The following is a 20,616-nucleotide window of genomic DNA, read 5'->3' as shown; positions in this document are numbered from 1 at the left end:
TGGGAACTAGCACATTATCATTACAACATGATATTTGGCCATTTCTTTTCATAATAAAGAAGCAGTGTCAACTGGCAGAAGTGACTGTAACCTGTCGGTCATATAAAAAAAAAATCTCTTTCGTCCATATATTCACCATACCTACAGTATCAATGCCACCTGGGCTCCATGTTCCAATTTGTTGAAATGACTTGAATTGTTGAATATGAAGAAAAAACTAGACCCACTATATAATCCTGGCTGACCGCCATTTATTATTAGATGTCAGCAAAATTGCCTCTCAAGTGAACAGGTATGAAAAACTCCCAAGTAAGGTCACTTACTTAAATACTTGAACTTAATGAAAAACTTGAACCATTTATTTCTTGTCTCATAGTCATCTTGATGTCAAAGCCATAGGTTTTCAGTCCACAGTGAAAAATCAGCAGTCTCTCATGGTTCCATTTTGGTGGAAAGTGTAATTGTTGGTTGTAGTGTTGTTTCTTTTCTAGAAGAATATATTTGTGAGAGACAGTCAGACTTCCACTGCAGGAGGCATTTGACAAGGGCAGCAGCCTATAATTTATTCGGATGCTTCTGCCCTCCCTCTCTTCTTTCCACTTTGAAGGTCATTCTTCATAGTGATGAGAAAGTTAAAAGAAAAGCTTTTGTCACAAGCGATAATCAACGGCTTATTCCTTCAGGAATTGTGTCTTGATGTGGCTGTCAGCATCCTGCTGTAATACATGCTGTCAAAGGATGCTGCGCTGTTGGAAGGGATTTGCTGCAGCACAGTTTCATTCTTGGGTTGTCAGGCTGACAAAGACAATTGATTGAGGTTGTTTTGCAATATAGGAGGCCAAAGAACACCAAAATGAGCCATAAAACATGATAAACAATAGCTTAGGAGCTGACAATTTCCCAGAAAACACATCCCAGGAGATTTAAGTTTAAGTGTTTGTCTTTTGGTTAATTTATAGACAACGACACATTTATTCTCCTCTACTCCCCCCCACCCCAACAAGTCATGAGTCACTTTATGTAGTTGAGAGCATTGTGTGAAATGAGCATATTGTTCTCGAGTGCATTAAAAACACAAATCATTTGAGAGCCTTTTGCAAATGAAAAAGTATAAATGTTATATATGAAGGGGAGAAAAAAAATGGAGTATGCCCAGGATTCCAACGGAGTTAAGATCACATGACTTCATACAAATTAAAAAATTGTTTCAAACTCAAAGCCAGGTATCAAGATCCGGTCTGCCACAAATGGTTTATTCATTTATGGAGTCTTATGTAATCTATTTAGTCTTTTTATTTTGAGAACATATGTGTCAAATAAAAAAAAAGTCTTCAATCAGAGACACTATTTCTTTATTTATGAACCAAAACTGCTTTTGAGAAATGTTTGTCGTTATTCAAGGAACTGGCTCAAGGATATGTTCGAAAAATGGAAGTTCACCTGAATTCCCGCCTTTCAACTGTTGCTATGGTGATGTTACAGCAGACAAAAAGAACAACTTACGGTTTGAGGGTGCTGTGTGAGATCATCTGGGTGTTGTGAAAAACAATTAATTTGACTTAATTAATTTCCACTTAATAACACAGAGTTTAAACGGAATACTGGTAACAGTATGCACAAACAGAATACTGGTGACATTACTATGCACAATGAATATGAACAGACGTCATGATTTGTATATGAAATATATATATCAAAATAATGAACAAAATTATTATTATGAAGTTATTATAGAACACTGTAACAAGCAGTTTTCATCAAGACCAGACATTGGGACCCAAGGGGGGGGGGGGGGGGGCTAATGAGTCAGATAAGAAAGGAAGAGTGAACATTTATAATTAATTTTTTTCAAAGTGCCAAATAGGAAATAACCCCGTGTACCCCATTGTATGAAAATATTCCTGCTATGCTCCACGACGTTCTTTGTTCATTGAATTATACCGAGAGCTGTGTCATTATAAAAGCTCATAAATGACAATATAACAATCTATGCTTTCTGCAGGACTTCATCAAAGTCAACAGGAATAAACATGGTTCTCCTCATTTCAGCTCTTAATCAAGAATGACTGAGGCCAAGGATCGATAAACACACATAATGAGCTAATTATTACCTGATGATTCTTTAATAACACTTAATGGGCTGTTGAACGGTGACTCATATAGCCCTTGTTTCAGATTGTTAAAGGAGAATAAACGAGTCATCAACTTCATCAGTCAACAACTTTTTTTTTGGGGAGTGGAGGTGGTAGAATTCCATATTTTTTTTGTATCTTTGGGATTACTGTCTCCAGGATAATAAATCATCGATTTAGTGTCTGCCTGGTGCGCCCACAGCTCTAAAATATTTAGGTGGGTATGTCACATGAAAGGTCTGAATAGGAAAGAAAGTACGGTGCCTGTTGAGACCTATTTCAGATCAATCCGTCTAAGTAGATTGTGTGGAAATGGTCTATTTAAAGTTTTAGAAGACTGACATTTATCAGGGGAGTGATTGCTGAGTCTTAAGACTTATTTTCTCCCAATACGGTTGACATATAAAGGGCAGGGCAGGATTGTCCCTGTGAATTATAGTTCAGAGCGTTTTGGAGACGACTGCCACCATGCACAGCCTAAATTAAATCAAGTGGATTAAATTGAGGCTACTGGATTCTGGGCTGGTTACGAATCACGGAGAAGATGGAGCTGACAATGTGAGAGTTGGGTTACACTGTGGACTGATGTCGATCAAAGGACTGACACACCGCTCACATTCACATATTTTTGGATTGTGGATGGATGAGTGAATAGACAGACAGACAGACAGACAGACAGACAGACAGACAGACAGACAGACAGAACAACATTTATCTAGTTTCACACATTTGATTAGGGGGCAAGTGAAAAATGTTAGACCAAATCGCTGCAGGTGGTAAGGATCAGATGAGAAAGACAGTCTCCAAGACAACAGTGCAGACGAGGGATGAATGTTTGATTTAAGTGGAAGAAATAGGTGTGCTCTTCTCTAAAAGATGTGAAGATATGGAAATGATGTAACATGAACCAAATAGACAGCAAATTTAACATTAGCGTGGGTGTGATAGGAGCTCTTGAGTGCAAAAATAAAACCCAGGACAAGTGTGTTACAAAGTAGGCGTAAGACTGACTGATCATCTTTCATCATTGTGAGTTAATTTATTTTTTTATTCTTTATTTATTTAGCACTTCAGTCTCTGAACATCGTGCACACAATCAAAAACATGACAGGGGAGTGCGTCAACAGATAATAGAAATGTTACTCTTGATCTGAATGGATCTTGTTTGTGCGACTGACAATATATTAAAGGCATGTCAAACTGTGTGGAGCTTAACACAACAACTCAGTGTTGTATTGAAAAAAAAATAGGAAAACCGTTGCAGGCAATAGGAATAGGTCTATGTTTTTTTTTTTCCACCTAGAAAGTGGATCAGAAATAAAACAAGCTGTGATTAAGTGGAAATGATTACAACAAGAAAATAAAAAAGTAGTGGAAGCTGGATTTGGGGCAGAAGTGAGAATTCATGACCAACACTAAGGTTTCAGGCCAAGGAAGATGGCTAAGGATGCAATATTTGCCTTGAGGCTGTCGATGGAGAATTGCAGAGGTCAGAAGGCATTGTGCATTTCTAAGTGTTGAAAAGGTCCATGAGAGAGTACCCAGAGAGGAACCGTAGTACTTTATGAAAGACTATAGAGAAGTATGTTGGCATCGTATATGACCTGCATGAGAATAGCTGAAGAGTGTTGAGGTGTGCTGTAGGTATGACAGATGAGTTTCAAGTGGAGGTGGGACCGCAGCAGAGATCAACTCTAAGCCCCTTCCTCTTTGCAATAGTGATATATAAGAAACTGAAACAAGCACGTTGGAACGAGTGGAGGAAAATGTCAGCGGTCATATGTGAATGTGTCAGTGGTCTTATGTGAAAGTCTGCTAGGATGAAGTGGTATAAGAAAATGGTGATGTGTGCATTGGAGACAGTGGCACTGAAGAAGAAGGCAGATGAGATTTGTCTTTAGGAGTGACCAAGATGGATCGGATTAAAAACGAGCTCATCAGAGAGACAGGCAACGTTCGATAATTTGGGGGGGGGGGAGTTAAAGAGAGTCAACTTGTCTTGGACACATCCAGAGGGGAGAGAGTGTGGTAGAAGGATAATAAGTATGTTGCTGCCAAGACAGATAGCAAGAGCAAGACCAAAGAGAAGGTTGATGAATGTAGTGAGGAAGGACATGGGGGTATTTGGTAAGAAAAGAGAATGCAGAGAGAGATTTGGATTGAAAAGAACAAGCCAAACGGAACAGAAAAATTACAATAAGAAAATACAATATAAAGCCATATCAATCTGTAGAGTGCTGACCCAAATTAAAGCCACATGAAAGATGGAGTCTTTTTCCGACTGACTTGACAAGAAATGGAGTGCACCCTGACAGTCTGCCAGCCAATCACAGTAAGGCTTAATTATGTGTTGAAAAAAATAAAATGTTATTGATGAAGCAACTTTCAGCGACAACTTTCTTACTTATTTTCAGTTGGCGTGGTCATTTTCCCTTTTGCTTATCAGAAGTGATATATTTGTGAGTGTGTCTTCATACACAAAAAATAAATTTACGATACAATAATAGGTATCTGAAGTCCAGATACAGTAGATCAGCTGATGTCCATCTACTTTATCTCATCCAGTTAACATTACCCTATTTTGTTGTTCAAATGTTGGACCATATCACCCTCGGTAAGAGTCAAATTCCTTCAACTGTAAGCAAGCTTTGCTTATTTCTTTGAGTAAGCGTCTATATAAATAACCACACATGAAAGGAAGGACAGGTGGATGATCACGGGTACCGAGATTAGCTGAAATGAAACGACCGTGCTGTGAGTAATCGGGCAAATGCTGCAACATACAGTGGCGAGCAAGATAGAGGCAATGGCCTGTTTATGGCAGGTGGATATGGAAGAACATGAAAGAGGCTTAGAATTTAAACAGCCTATTCCAACGGGAGTGGGTTGGGTCATGGATGTGCATTCGGAGTTTATTCAAGAAGACTCGTGCTCAGGGATTATAGACTCAACCAGCGAGTCTTTCTCAAATGAAAATATGCTAATCTCCGTCCTGTGCTAAACAGGGCCTTTGTGCAAAGTTTACTGCAACAGGTTTCTGGTTATGCTGCACAATTTGTCCCGGGAACCATTCTTGTAAACATATCAGTTTCGGGTCATCACGTCTGCTAATAATAGTTTGGAAATCAGACAGATATTCTGCTTGCTCACACGATTTTTTTTTTTTTTTTTTAAAAACCCAGGACAAATGATATTGGCTAAGAAAACACAGCAATATTGATGTTTAAGAGATATATTTGATCTAGGAAGCCTTTGTAAGTAGAAACACAAGGGAATAGGGAATCAAATAACCTCATTATAGTACAGTGGTGCTATGAGATACAAGTGATCTGACTTACTGAGTTTTCGGGATATGGAATGTCAATTGGCTGATATGATCAAGAAAATGGTTGGCCAGCGGGTCCGACAAACTCCACGCTTTCGCTTCTAATATTTGTTTAATCCCGTTATTCAGTAGCAAGTAGAAAAAGAATTAGGGAGGCAGAACTGCAAGAGGGATTCTTTTATGTGCTAATAATGAATTTGAATTCATGCGGACATAGACTTTGGATAAACTCTGTTGGCAGCAGTCACTCCGCTCTGTGGTGGTTCTGCAATAACTCGACTAAAAGCAACAAACATTTATATTTTCTTCACTGCTGTGTAAAAGACTTGATGTAGGACTATCTGCTGTTGGGAACGTTATTAGCACATAAACAGGGAGCACAAACAAGTCCACCAAAAGAATCAGATACAGAAATGATTTGGGGTATGGGATCATGTTGGATATGTGGGGTCAATTGCCACAGAATTCGCAATTGCTCAGTAATTGATCATCCCGTCCACCTTGTGTTAGCTAAATTCTGTGACCCTGAACACGATAAGTGATGCAGTGTACATAAACCAGTCGCAAGTTATAACAAGCTTTCCGGATTCACATGCGCGCGTGCACGCACACACAAACACTGGGTGAAAAAATATTACAGCACATGATTATTAAAATAGTAAAAACATTGATCGTACAAGTCACTTGTATATTAATTCACAGTTACAATGTGTCCTATATGCTATCCTTTTGTTGGATGATTTGAATAATATGAAGTTTATCTGAATTTATTATTTTCAGTTTATCTTAGCTCTGTATTTTTGTAAGAACCTCACAACCCAAACACCAAATTTCATTTTAAAATGGAAATAAGCCAAATGCAGCACCTGGAGTTAAAGAGTGGGAAAATACGTAAATCAAGGCAGGTTAAGAGAGTGAGGTTGGGTAAGAGCAGAGTAAGTATCAGGAAATGGAGTCCAGGGCATAAAGCATAGATGGATTGCAGAAGACAGAACTGCAGGGGGAGAAAAGAGGATCTGGCTTGAGTACAGATGAAGAAACCTGCAAAAACACCAGCCTTAGGCGGCGGCTGAAAGACTTGGCACATCAGCCTGGCATTGTGGAAAGACTCTGTAGTCATGTGTCAGAGGCACATGCAACAGAAAAGCAATCGTATACAGCAGCGAGTCTTTTGTCGGGCATTCTTGTGTCATCAAAGCGACACAATCTGAACAAATGTTTGCTCTTTCAGTCCTGATTTTCTAATCATGTTCAGAAAAACGGCAAACAATTGCGGTCCTGTGTGAACTAATAACCAGGACCATCAAATCAGTTTCTACACATTTACAGCCCATCTGCTGTTCAGGAAATGATTCTGTCCAAACTGACGGGTATCGCAATAAGCTCACACACAGGCATTACATGATCCTGTTAACAGAGTGTGACAGTGGCCATTGCCAGTCTCTGCGAAGAGACAGTCCAAGCAATTATCTGGTCGAAGTGTGAAGAAAGCTGAAAAAAAAGTCAAACGAGACACAAAAACTTTTATTCTTTCAATTATAACTTTGCCACAAGTACATGAGTCAACTCAAATTTATGCGCCGTATTTTCCTCACTATAAGGTGCACCGGATTATAAGGCCCACCTTCAATGAATGGCCCATTTCAGAACTTTGTCCATATATAAGGTGCACCGGATTATAAGGCGCATAGAATAAATAACTCAACGTTGCTCAAACGTTAATGCAATCACAATATAGTAACACTCGAAATAGTGAAAACAATAACAATATATCAACAACACACAAAATAAACACTTAAAGCTTACTTTAATAAGTGAGTCCTCATCCATGAATACATATTGGTCCATATATAAGGCGCACCGGATTATAAGGCGCACTGTCGGCTTTTGAGAAAATCCGAGGTTTTTAAGTGCGCCTTATAGTGTGGAAAATACGGTAGTCTTCGTTTATGACTTTTATTCACAGTGCGCTACCAAAGGCCGAGCACTACCTACGTATGGACCGACCTACTTGTCGTCCTCCAATTAATATAATTCTTATCTGTGGGCCAAGTCACGTTTTTTTGGCATCGAGCTCTATATATTCTTTTTCTTTTTTTTGGGTAACACCTGCAATAACTGTTCCTAACAATATTATTCTTTTGTTTCTTGGACAAGTACCTTACTGTCGGTCTCAGAGATCAGCTACAACCTTTTTGCCATGATTTTGAATTTCATTAAAGGGACACAGTTCGGAGGGTGTGGGTTCAATTCCGCTTGGATGGATGGATGGATGGATGGACGGACAGGCGGACGAATGGATGGATTGCTGCTACTATACATGGTTAATTGGAGGTTGGATAAAACCAGAATTTGTTTTGCACATACACGCGTCAGAAGTACAAATAAACACGCTTTGATAAATAATAAAATGACGATAACAAAAATCAAATAATCCAATCCAGTGATTAAGAGATCACCAGGTTAACAAATGAATAGAAGTCTGATGGTGTCAATCAAAATGTAGCATTTTCACTCTGTAGCGGGAATTGCATATCATTCCAACTTCATTTAACAATGATATGCAAATTACAACAAATAGCGATTGCGCTACAGGCAAGAAGAAGTGCCGTCCTATCAAGCATTCTCACATGGTGCATGCTGGATCAAATGTAAAACCTATATCAGTTGCTTTCATCTCTGGGAGGACTTATGCTAAGGACTCCTTGGGAATACAAGTGTGAGGCAGTCTTTCCCTTTATGTCCACAGAATGAATCAGCTGATGTGTTTAGTAATATTCCGGTTCATGTTTAGGTCTCTTCTTTGGTCAATTTTGCAGGTCACCCTAATGAAAAGCAGATGGATAACTGAATGAACCAACATTCTATGTTACTTTTCTTTGAAAGAACACCTATTGTATTGTGCATTATTATTATTACTATGCCCATCTGGGGCTGAGCACCACTACAGCTTCAAGCCCCTGAGAGATAGAAATGCATTGATGTGGCATTGAAGCTAAGCATGCCAAGCATCCATCCAGATTGCTCTGATGTTGTCTCAATGCCTCTTGGGTAGATATTTGCATAACATAGGGGTCCCTTGGCTTATATTTTGACGTTGCAAACAGTATGTAGCATGAGACTTACTTATAAAAATACTTACTGGGTGCTTTTTGTGTTTGTTTTCTATTACATTGTTTTATGGCCTGGGAGTTTTTTTGTACAAAATTATCCATATTTATTTTTATTTTTTTTAATTGATTTATGAAGTTAGCAATATATGTAGTGTTTTGACGCACAAATTTGGGTTACCTCAACGCCATACCTAAAGCTGTATTTCTCTGAGCTGCGAGTGTCATGTTTTTTTGTCAGGGTTCCCAAAAGGTTGCAAACAGTTGCAAATCGTTGCAGACAGTTTTTCTTCTTTTCACAAAGAAATGTAGAACATGTTCAACATTTCTTTGCAACAAGAAAAACCCGGCCATTAACCCTTTTGGCGAATTTCCGGTGAACGTTTTTGACCCTGGCCAACCTTCGCAGCTCAGTGAGATAGAGGCTAGCAAGCATACTCCGTTGCAAACGGAGGACCCTTTGCACTTTGTACGATACCGTAATGTTTAACAAAAATATTGATAATGCCTCCCATCTGTTCACTCTGTAACCTCATTTGATTTTTCTTAAATTTGGGAGAATTTTATTGGTCCAAACTGACTACATTGCATTGCTGTATCTAATCATTTGTTTTGCAGCTGGCATGCACCCCAACACAATTTTTAGTTAAAAAATAATTTGAAAAAAACTTTTCATAATGACCACAACTGTCAAAATAACCATCAACCATCCCGACAAGCCATTAGTGGAAACTATTCTCCCGAGTGCCGATGACATCAATGTAAAACCAAAACGGCATGACAAGAAATGATTTTGAGGGCTCAATAATAAAGATGCTAAGATTGCTTGTGCCTCGGGCTATTTCCAGATAATGACTATAAATGAATTGAAAAATGTAAACGGACCTGAGCCGCCGCTGGAGAAATTGATTCAGCGCTGGCTGACATGTTTGTACCAAAATAAGCGCTGCAGTCAAAGAGCCTGAGACTGCACACCCTGAAGGTGGAGAACACACACTGTGCTTTTGCACTGAATGCCTTTTCACTGTTTCTTTATTGCACCTTTAACTGGAACATTTTTTACTTACAACTTAAAATGCAACTCCCGTGCATTGAAACGACTTGATTAATTACCCTTGAGCAGACCTGCTGATGTTTAAGTCATTATGTTTCATCTAATTGCTTATGCATGAGTTTGTGATAAACTGTTCACCTTTCTAAATGAGATTAGAGATTGTGCTCATGTGGACACAAACTATCCAGGTAACCAGAATTGGGAATAATGAATGGCCAATAAACTCACATACAATGCCGCGTCTTCCCTCATGTCCCTTGCAAACCTTTCCCCCCCCCAGCCGATTTAAGCTGCCTTAAACCACATTTGTAGTCAGTGAACAGTGACAGCAGCTATGGGACTCCGAGCATTATATAATTATTTCACTTGTTAAAGCCAGGCTTAACCAGAGAAGGATAATAAAGTAGTCTTGTAAAATGACTAACATCTAACATGCAGTACTACATTTTAACAAGGCTTAAAACTTGCCGCTCCTGATTTATTTAAATGATCTCAAGCAAGACTGTGTGATTTTTAGCTCAACTTGTCATGGGAAACGTTTGAATTAATAATTGATTGTGCAAACTTCAATGTTATTATATTACAAGGACCACTTATAGCGGTGTTCCTTCCTGCAACCGACACTGAGAGACTGAACAGATGGAAAAGTAGTGCTGGTAAAATGTCTCTGAAGATAGTTTAATGGACGAGTAGAAGAACAGAGAGGTGTCGTTCATATTTTAGAGTCCACCAAGAGCTCTTTATGAGAGCAAAGTTTGAGGCATTAAACTGCATATCTATACAAGTAACATGAGGATGCTTGTTTACATTGGTGAGTGGTCAATTTGGGAAGGAGCAATGAATCGAGACTGGAGGGAGACTCAAGACCAATAAATAGTCCTTTACGTGATTATCCATTGAAGTCATGACAAACGAAGATAATAATAATAGTAATGGTAAGATAATGGCAGAGAATAGTGTTTTCCAGTTGGACTTTTCACCACCTTGGTCGTCGAAAACGTAAAAGCTGGGGAATTTGCCAAATGGCTGAGAGGAAACATTATTTCCCTTCAAGCAAGATGATTCAACAAAAAACACCATATACGAGTCAAGAAGGAGAAAAATGGCCTGGGGAAACTTGAGTTGTGGATATCTCAAGTATTTCTGAAAAAAAAAAAAAAAAATCTGAAAATCTGTGAAGTCTCAAAGTCGGAATCGATTTTTGCCAGTGAAATGTGACTGAAAGAAAGTTATTTTTAACATTTAAAATTCATGAAGAAGGGAAAGAGTTTCTATCTAGAATGCTGGATGGTTTGCATTTTTTTTTTAGCATTAAATCCCCCCCCCCCCGCTTTTGACTCTCAAGGCGTAAAGGTATTCAAATTGCCCACCAAACAAATATCTTTTTGAAGAGACTCTTTGGATTAGTAATGATATGGTAAATCTTTCTTTTCAAGCTGCTATAATGATTTTAATCACACTGCTCGCTTTTTGAGTCTATGTGGATTGATTTCATTCCTCCAGTGGAGCACCAAACATATCTTGACATGACACAAGGCACATTAACACATGTAACATAAGTGTTGCATTATGCATCTGTTACTTTCACAGGACTGTTACAAGTAACAAACCCTGATTATAGTGTTGGCTGTTGATCGCTGAACCTGCCAGTTCCCTCACAACATTTACTGGAATTACAAGTAAAATGTTCAAGGCTTTTTGAAATCTCACAATTATATTTTCTTTTTTTGGTCATTTTTTCTTGTATGAAAGCACTTACATCCTCAAAGTTGCTTGCATCTTTTTCTGCTTAATGATGTCGGTTGGCAAAGCAAGTCAGTGCGGCGGCGTTTTTTATTTTATCGACTTTGGTAGGCCACGTACCAGGAAGATTGCAGAATGGTTTGGTCTGATGTACTTTAAGTTTGCACTTTCACATTATAAAATGTAATTGACTGAAGGGTTAAGGACTTTGTGCAATTGGAAACGTTGAAAAGGGAAATTATCTGTTTCCAAGGTAATTTTTGAAACCTGTTGTAGCTGCTGGATTATGCAGAATGGAGGATCTTCTCCCTTTTTTTGCTGAAACACTATTTCCTGTGAGTGTTTGATATCCCTCTGTGGTTATTAACATTGTGATGGATGTTTATTGGAAAATGCAGTCAGACAGAACAAGGGTTGAAAAGGGGACGGATAGAAAAAAATAAGAGAACAGAGGAAAAACTACAAAAACCACAAGAGAGCTATGAAAGGGTCAAGTTTGATTGACTTAGAAAGATCGCGCTACACCATGTGGGGCAGTTGTAGAACAAGTAACAAAGAGGAGAGTGCAGAACAGGGTTAGATAGTCAGCCAGTGCTACAGATAATATATGGAGGAAGTGACCATGTAGTACCTAAATAACTATGGCAACAGAGTTCAAATGCGAGCACAGTCCAGAAAGTAAATACAATCATAAAGGTTTTATATAGCACTTAGGGAGTGGGCACAAATCAAGGAACTAACAATTACAGAGACATACCAATGAATAAACATTCGAAGTGTTTGGAGTTGCAATGCAGGCACAATAAGGGAGAAGGATGCCCACCCTGGGTTCCAAGACCTCTTGCACCACCTGCACCCACTGCAGTATGCCAACCGCATCGACTGACCGGCTCCCAGGAAAAAGACATAGGGACAATAAAGCACCCAGTCACCGCCAAGCCCCCGCCCGCCACTAGGCGAGCAAGAGGAGCAGTAGGAGTCAGACACCGCCCCTGCGGGAAGGTAACCTCACCTGGGACCTGCGCCAGATGTTCGAGGACAGGCAAGGGCGCGCCAGAGGGGCCACGAAAATGGTGGTAATAATAATCTTAATGATCATAATGGAAAAATATCTCACCATAAGCTATAATGTGTTGCATTAAGACTCATGTACAGTTTGTTGTTTCTGTATTTGTACTGCTTACTTGTATTTTACTTTTTTAATTTGGATAAATTGCCTTATCTGGTTATTTAAATGTTAAAAACACATTGATTGAATAATATGTCAGTTGATACCCGCTACTCACAGGTGATATGAACCAGGCCCACCAACTTGGATAGCAAAAATCCGCCAGTAATTGATGCTTATGCAATTGTATTCGGGGCAAATAATTGCCAAAAAGTGTTAAAACTAAGACATGATTTTATGTTGTTTTGTTTAGGAGACGTTTTCGCCTTGGAACTCTGCCATGGATGTCATTTGTCTAATCTGGTCTTCATTTCTGAGTCATGAACACTGACCTTAACTGAGGCGAGCAGTTCTTTCAGGGTTATCCTGTGTTCTTTTGTGAATATCTGGATAAGGTGTTGCTGTGCTCTTTGAATAATTTCTGTAGCCTGGCTGCTCCTGGGAATGTTCACCAATATTCCATGCTTTCTCAATTTATGTGATGGCTCTCACCACAATTCGCTGCAGTCTGAAAGCCTAAGGAATGAATAGCTTTCAATTACTTTGTTTCTCATCTGTCCATGAACTTCTTTGAATTGTGGCATTTTGTTGCGACTCCCTTTTGTCGAGGCGGATTCTATTTGAGTGATTTCTTGATTGAACAGGTCTGGAGGTAATCAGGCTTGGCGGTCAGTGAAAATGAACGAAAATGCGTCCTGATTTAACAAGGTAGCTTTGAATTGTTTCATTTTCAATACCAATCAATATCTGCCATTTTTTAAATATTTTACTGAGTCTATTTGCAACTGAAGGGAAAAACAATCATATATTCTTCTGTTATACGAGCTAAACTCTTTTCTTTCCTGTTGCTACTCAATCGAATTCTCACATTTACTTAAATTAATTAAATATGTATGTCTAACATTAAGCAATTCTAAATTTAGGCACTCATTTTTCATTACTTGATTAAATTCTAACAACCCTAAAGCTGCTTCAAACGAGGAGCTTCACTTAAATTAACGCTCTCGATTACAACCTGGTAAACCACCGCAGCTCACTTTTACCGGCCATAGATCTGAAAATGATATTTGCCTAAGCTTCAATGATTATACAAACCCATCGCACATACGCTGAGTGATTAATAGCTACTGTCAGTCATGGTGCAACATTAGTGCGGCTGTTTGCAGAGTCCCGTCTCCCTCGATGGCACATCCTGCTAATGTGCTTTGCTCCCAAACTAAGGAGTGAATGATATCTTGGCTTTCTATCAAGATTATACAGAGAACAACGTAGACATGCTGTTTTTTTTTTCTCACCAGACAAATTTGTCTGCAATTAATTTTTTTTGCAAAAAAAAATCAGAACCAAGTGATTTGTCTGCAATTTATGTTTTTTGCTAAAAATTCAGAACCAATGAGGAATAAGTTACCACGAATACCACACTTCCTTGCCGGTGCTTGGCGACCTAACGGATAACATGACTTGCTCGTTCAGAGGATTCTTGCTACACCTTTTCAGCAAATTCTAATTTAGGTTGTTGACACTTTGATTAATGCAATGCATTTACATTCAAATACGTTTAAATGGGTAAATGGCCACATCATGGTGCCCCGTTCGATCGAGTCAAGCCCGGACATCTACACGGAGGCCTGCGTAAACAGAAAATGCATCAATGAGGCCAAATCTAATAAGGCTGTAAACAAATCACTGCATTACACGCAGCCTGAAAGACCGTGCTAGTTTGCTAAGGCAACACGATGTTGTTTATCTTCATCCCAACACCGGCCTGACAGAGATCCAGGGAGGAAACTTCATTTTATTTATGCACGATTCCGTGGTTTGTACCATTGAGTCTATTTAAGTGGCTCGACTGAATCCATCAGTGAGTAATCTTGTGAGCAGAGCAGGGCAGAGAGCAGACAGGTTAACAAAAAGCCTTTCAGGAAAATGTGCTGCCTAATCACTTCATCAAAACATTGTATCCATGAGTGACACTAAATTCACTTTTGCCACTATCTCGGAATTTACTCTCAATACAGGGCACTACCGTTTGGACAATGCGGAAAACCCGTATCAGATACTCATAATATCCAAGCAAAAAGTCTTGTAAATTAAAGCATAGTGGACTCACAGAACTAAACTAATTAGTTTATAGTAACTAGACCATCAGTCAAAGGTGCATTTTTTTTTAAGCGAAGTAAGTTTTTAAGCCCCTAGAAAAATTCCGCCAGAATTCTGGTACCCATGTGGCACGCCGTTGCTCTAAATCAACCATTTCCCAGTACTCCTGATCTCAACTTGTCGTGCGTATTAAGCACACCTCTCCTAGGATGCATTATCTTCCCTTCTGAACTGTCAATGCTAAAGAGCTGTCAAAAGCTGGCAGAAACAGACTGGAATAGTTACACAAATCGTCGGCAAAATGCTTGGTGAGAAGGTAACCACTTGGAGCTATTACTTGAAAGTGTAAGACATACAAAGTGACCTGGAGCTCTATGCAAAAGCTCGCTTGAGAGGTAAGGGACAAGCCTTCAATAATACTGGTAAAAAATAAAAATGAGCTTCATTCACACACAGTTGCAGAAATCATTCACATTATGTCTGCACCTACTTGTCCTGATGTTATGCAGCTGCATTTTCACTTTTTTTTCACAACAATACAAACGTGGAGATCTCTTTAGGGAAGGTTTTTGATGAATAAAATACTGTTGTCATTCAGTCACCCAAATTGCAGCACCGCTGTTTTTACGGTGAAATGAATTGAGTATAAACGGCACATGAGTTTGACCCAAATGGGGATTTATTTATATATGAGTTATAATTATGAATATAATTAAGTAATCTAATAATTAATGTAGATAAAGAATAGAATATTTTTCTAAATAACTACTGTACTCTCTATTAGATTTACATAACGATGATACCGAATATTTCTTGTTTTAAATTAAACAGAGCGAGGAGATTGTTAGTTAGAAATCATGCTGAGGTCATAGGCCAGTGTTTTATTCTGCACAACAAAAGCTGTTTTTGTTTAAAAGCCATACTGTTGACTGAACTATTGAATGCATTTTATTAAAAGTTTTAATAATAAGTTTTAATTTAAAACAATCTGTACTGGACCCGAGAGTAATAATTAGAAGCTTAGTCTCGTTTTTTTTTCCTGTGAACAACACAGTTACACATCTGCCACGTAAAATTAATGGTACTGCAGACTCTTGAAACTCCAGGCGGATGTTTTCCTCTGTGTAGTTTTGTCACATCCTTTGGCACTTTTACAACTCTATGTGAAAAGAGCTTCAATCTTTTGAATTTCTGTGATTGATGCCAAGTTATTCTCAGTGAAACAGGCTAAAGTTGCCAACAGCAGATACAAAAATAATTCAATCACACTGATAAATGCACATTTTAAACCTTGTTGGAGTTAACTGTCATAGTTACAGAGGCTGAACTCCACAAGCAGCTTGGTAGTCTGACAGGACAGAGGGTAGCTCAACTCCATGTTGGATTTAATATCCTCATGGGATATTCATCTATTTCATGTTTCCCAGTTGGTGGTTAGAAGCCTTATGGGATTGTTGAAGATGGGAAGCCTTAACGCCCCCATTTGTTTTCCTGTCGGTAATCGATTGCAGAGTGTTACAGCTAATGTGATTTATGTGTCCCATTTTCACAGTTATGCTTCATGTACAAATTGTCTATGGTGATGTAAATTCTCCTTTCTTCCACATTCTTTTCACAATTTGCTGACTACCGATTTCTGGCTGCTGAACACCAAGAAGGAATTTATGAATCTCGACATTTGGGATGTAGTGACATCAGAACTTCATTTCTTGCACCCCATTGATTCCTCATGGGAATATAAAAGTAAAAATGTATACCTTGTATGTTCTAGGATAATTCCTGCATCCTACACCTCTCACTCTCTTACAACACACACACACACACACCCACGACTATATCTCTTCACAGATAAACACAAGTCACTTACTAAGATGTCATTGCACCAAGACTGCCACAGGCATTCAATGTCGGAAAGAACAAAGAACAATATTATGAATAAATCAGACCCTTCAGTAGAGAATCTATCAATGGTTCCAACATGACACTCACACAACACAGCTCAAGGACTTGGATGATGAACTGGTGGAAAGATGAGTATAAATCTTTGCCTCTGTGTAGATCCTGAGTCATCCACAAAATGCTAAGGCAAATGGACTTTTCTTGTTTGTTGAAGATCAAATGAAAAGCCTTCATCAATTCAACATTTTAAAAGTGGGTGAAGATTTGTCTTTGCTTGTCAAAGTCGTCAGCGATGACAGGTGAGCCAAAAGTGGACTGTCTTGCTGTTGGACAGTTTAGCTAAATAGCAGAAGTGAAAGCTGTGGAAAATGGATAGACGGATATTTTTGCTGAACCATTTCATGCTGAAATAGTGTTTTAAAAGTAGAAAAGTAAGTTTTGTGGGAATTTAATGGATGGAATTTCCTTAGATGTCATCTCCTACACTTAAATGCATTCAGTGTTTTAACTAATTGACACATGCTTATATTTATCAACTATAATCAGTATTTGGACAATACTTTATGTTGTTACATGAGGCTTGAGAATTCGAAAGGTCCCTTGGCCCTGATTAAATATTTCCATTTGTTACTTTGGCTACAGTCCGTCCACTTCCGTAATATCAGGTGACGCTATATAACATGGCACAAAATCTAGGTCAGATGAAATTCTGGTAGCATCAAGTGTCTCCATTGTTTTCAACAATTTTACCTTGCATCTTTTTCCCATCGAAGTCGCCAAACGGTTCAATCGCATTTGCTTGAAGGTTGCCAGGATGGATTTGTGAGATCAAACACCTGTGCTCTCATAAATCCAACTACCTTGTGTGTAAACAAAGCGGAATGATAAGAAAGGTTACTTTTGTGGCAGTGTTGCACAATCAAGTAAAGAGCCAAATTCTCCTTTACCAAATAAACATGATTGGAAAGGTTACTGATACATTTAAAGACTATTTCAATGTCACTTCAAAATACAAACATTCTAAACACCCACCATCACTTGAAGGTATACATTAACTACCTTTGCATTTATATTTCAGGTAAACTGGACATGAAGCGGGACATTAAATGCTAATTTTCCGTTTGGCTCATGAACATTACTTGACTTAATAAAAATAAATTCTTGAGAAGAACTGGGAGAAAATATGCAGAACAAAGGAGGACTTGCTCGCTGATGAACAGGCAAGTAATCATACAAAGCAAAAACCATATTTGAGATCCATTAGGAAATAGAAGAAACCCTTCCAAAACATTCTCAGAGCTCAATGTGCAGTGTGCAGACTTGACTTACTAACCACATTTTGAAATAAAAGAGTTTGCTATTGCTTTGAGAAACCATGACTCAAATATTTGCAGAATAGCAAATACCACATTTAAAGGCCAGGGGATTGAATTGAAGACATTTATGACAACCGGAAAACCAGCAGGGGAAGACAGAGCGTAGCTGCTGCACAGACTGCTTACTTTGCGGCCTCTGTCTTTTGTGGATGCTTTATGTTGAAGGCAATGTGGCTTCTGTTTTATTATCTATTTATTTTGTTGTTTGTGTGCTGAGCTCTACACTGATGATGTAGTGTTCCTGCCCGTTAGCCAAGGACAGTAAAAGGCGGTGGGCTTGAGAGGGCGTAATAGGAACAGGCACAACTCCTAAATTTGATTTGTCGGAAATCGTCCATCTTGTAATATCAAATTGTGTGAATCCCGTTAACTGAGTCACATAGTAGTCGTGAAGTCCTTTGTTTGTGTTTGTCTTCATGACTATTATATTGCCGCCTGATGTCACACACACCAGAGGTCAGGTGTTACAATTAAATAATTATGACGTGCAATTGTTCTATTTATTTTATTCTGATATGTTTCATTTTTTAGTATGCCGTATAAATTACCGACTGTGGGGTGTGAGTGTCTTAAAACCAGGTTTTAATGAGGCTAACAGATTAATGGCATTCATTTCATGGCAAAAGATGATTTTGAGATATTAGTGTTTTGAATTATGAGTGCTGTAACAGAATATATTAAACTCATTTCCCAAGGGACTTCTGTATTTGGATCTAGGTGAGTAAGTGCCTGAGGTTTGGAGTTTTGTGCCCTGAGATGCTTTACCTGGTCGTCATTGCAGCCATCTTTGGTAGTTGCTCACTTGTGGGTCTTGATATCATTTTTGTTCTAAGGAACAGAAACACAGGACATTTGGTTAACCCAGAGGCAGCACTGTTAGGGTTAGCACTGGTTAGCACGGCCGCTTCACAGTTAGAGGCTGTTTTCGATTCCACCTCCAGCCCTCCCTGTGTGAAGTTTGCATGTTCTCCCCGTGCCTGCGCGGGTTTGTCTACCGCATCCCAAAATTATGCTTGGTAGGCTGATTGAGCACTCCAAATTGCCCGTACGTGCGTGGATGGTTGTTTGTCTCTGTGTGCCCTGCGATTGGCTGGCAACCAGCTCAGGGTGTCCCCTGCCTACTGCCGATGACCTCCGTGGGGACAAGCGGTACAGAAAATGCATGGATGGATGCACGGTCAACCCAAAAAGTGCCTGCTGGATAGATTTTGTTATATTGTAAGGTCATTGAGGTTGATGGCTTATGGCTGAAGTATGGCATGAAGAAGCATTTTATAAAGATGTCCTCGAGATATCTACTACAAAAAAAGGATTCTTTCACTTCACATTGAAACCTCTGGACATGTTGCCCTCTCAAGGATATCATTTCTACTTGCCACGTGACTGTTTTGACCCAATGTGCCCTGTCTTTTGGGAAGTTCCGTTGTTTAACCTTCAAAGACAAAATAAGGAAAGACATAATAGCAAACGCTGAGTGTGCATAAATGACAATATTTTGGAGCTGAGATTTGCCTTCAAGCTCAGGTTAACGGTCTTTTTTAATAGAGAGGTTAACATTGTGATGGCCTCTATTGTAAATTACAAAAGGCATGTAAATGACACATAAATTATAGATTACAGGCTGCAATGTGAAACGAATAACAAATGCGGACTTTGGCGGTAAGCGTATCAATCTCCCATACTGCTGTTATGGGACCAACTATTATAGTGACAGGGATAGTTCCCCTGTGGTACAGACAAGCCAGCCAGTTATTTAAATTTACAATTTAGATGTTAAACTGAAGCCATTAGCTCAAGTGACTTTGTGTACATGGTTGTAACAGGAAGCAGTTACGTGTTTGGCTCAAGGACAAATTCTTGTTATTGAATAGGCTGACCTGTTATCATTCATTAGATTACTGCACCACCCTTCCTAAATACTCCTCGGTTTTCTCGAACAATTTGTTATTTTAACATTTTGTATCATCAGGGCCTGTCACTGGGCTCTTAAATTACAAATATATAATGGCACAAATCCTAGTTTGCTTATTCACCCCCCTGCACGTCATGACTCAGTGAAGACCGATTTCATGAGACAAATTACTCACTAAGAAAGCAGTAAATGATTTGAATTGTCCTAGTTTCCAAGGCATAAGGCCTCCATGTGGGCTAATGATAAAGACACGAGGATAAAAGTCACTGATGGCAGCTGGCGCTTGTCACCGCATCCGTGGTGATCATCTGCAGAACTAAGCATCTGCATTTTCTGCTCGCAATGGTGTTAAATCACAATGTGATGAAGAGTGTCACCGGACTGCAAAGAAAAAGCAATTCTTGTGACCTCTCAGAATGTGCAGTTCATGAAGCGAGTAGTAAATGACTTCATACTGTCATAATGAAAGCAGTTTGGTTTCTCTAAGGAGGGATTATCACTAATTGGCCCAGCTGGCAACAGCAAACTAGTTGTGTTATCATTTTTGCACTGCATAATAAAACAACCTCTCTTACCGCGAGGCATTTTAGGACACTCATATCAGCCACAAATGTGCATGCCAGAAGGTCAAAATATTTCCATCGGCCCCATGTTTGACATCTCCTGCAATATGAACAAAATAGATTATTTTAATCATTACTGCTATTTTGGAGGGTCAACAACACAGCAACAACACTGATGGATAAAAACTACAAAGTTTTAGAATTGGTCGATGGATTATTACAGGCAAAATTGCA

Source organism: Syngnathus acus, chromosome 15 (assembly GCF_901709675.1).
Source record: "Syngnathus acus chromosome 15, fSynAcu1.2, whole genome shotgun sequence".
NCBI lineage: Eukaryota > Metazoa > Chordata > Actinopteri > Syngnathiformes > Syngnathidae > Syngnathus > Syngnathus acus.
The sequence above is the reverse complement of the archived record's forward strand: the minus strand, read 5'-3'. Positions refer to the sequence as shown.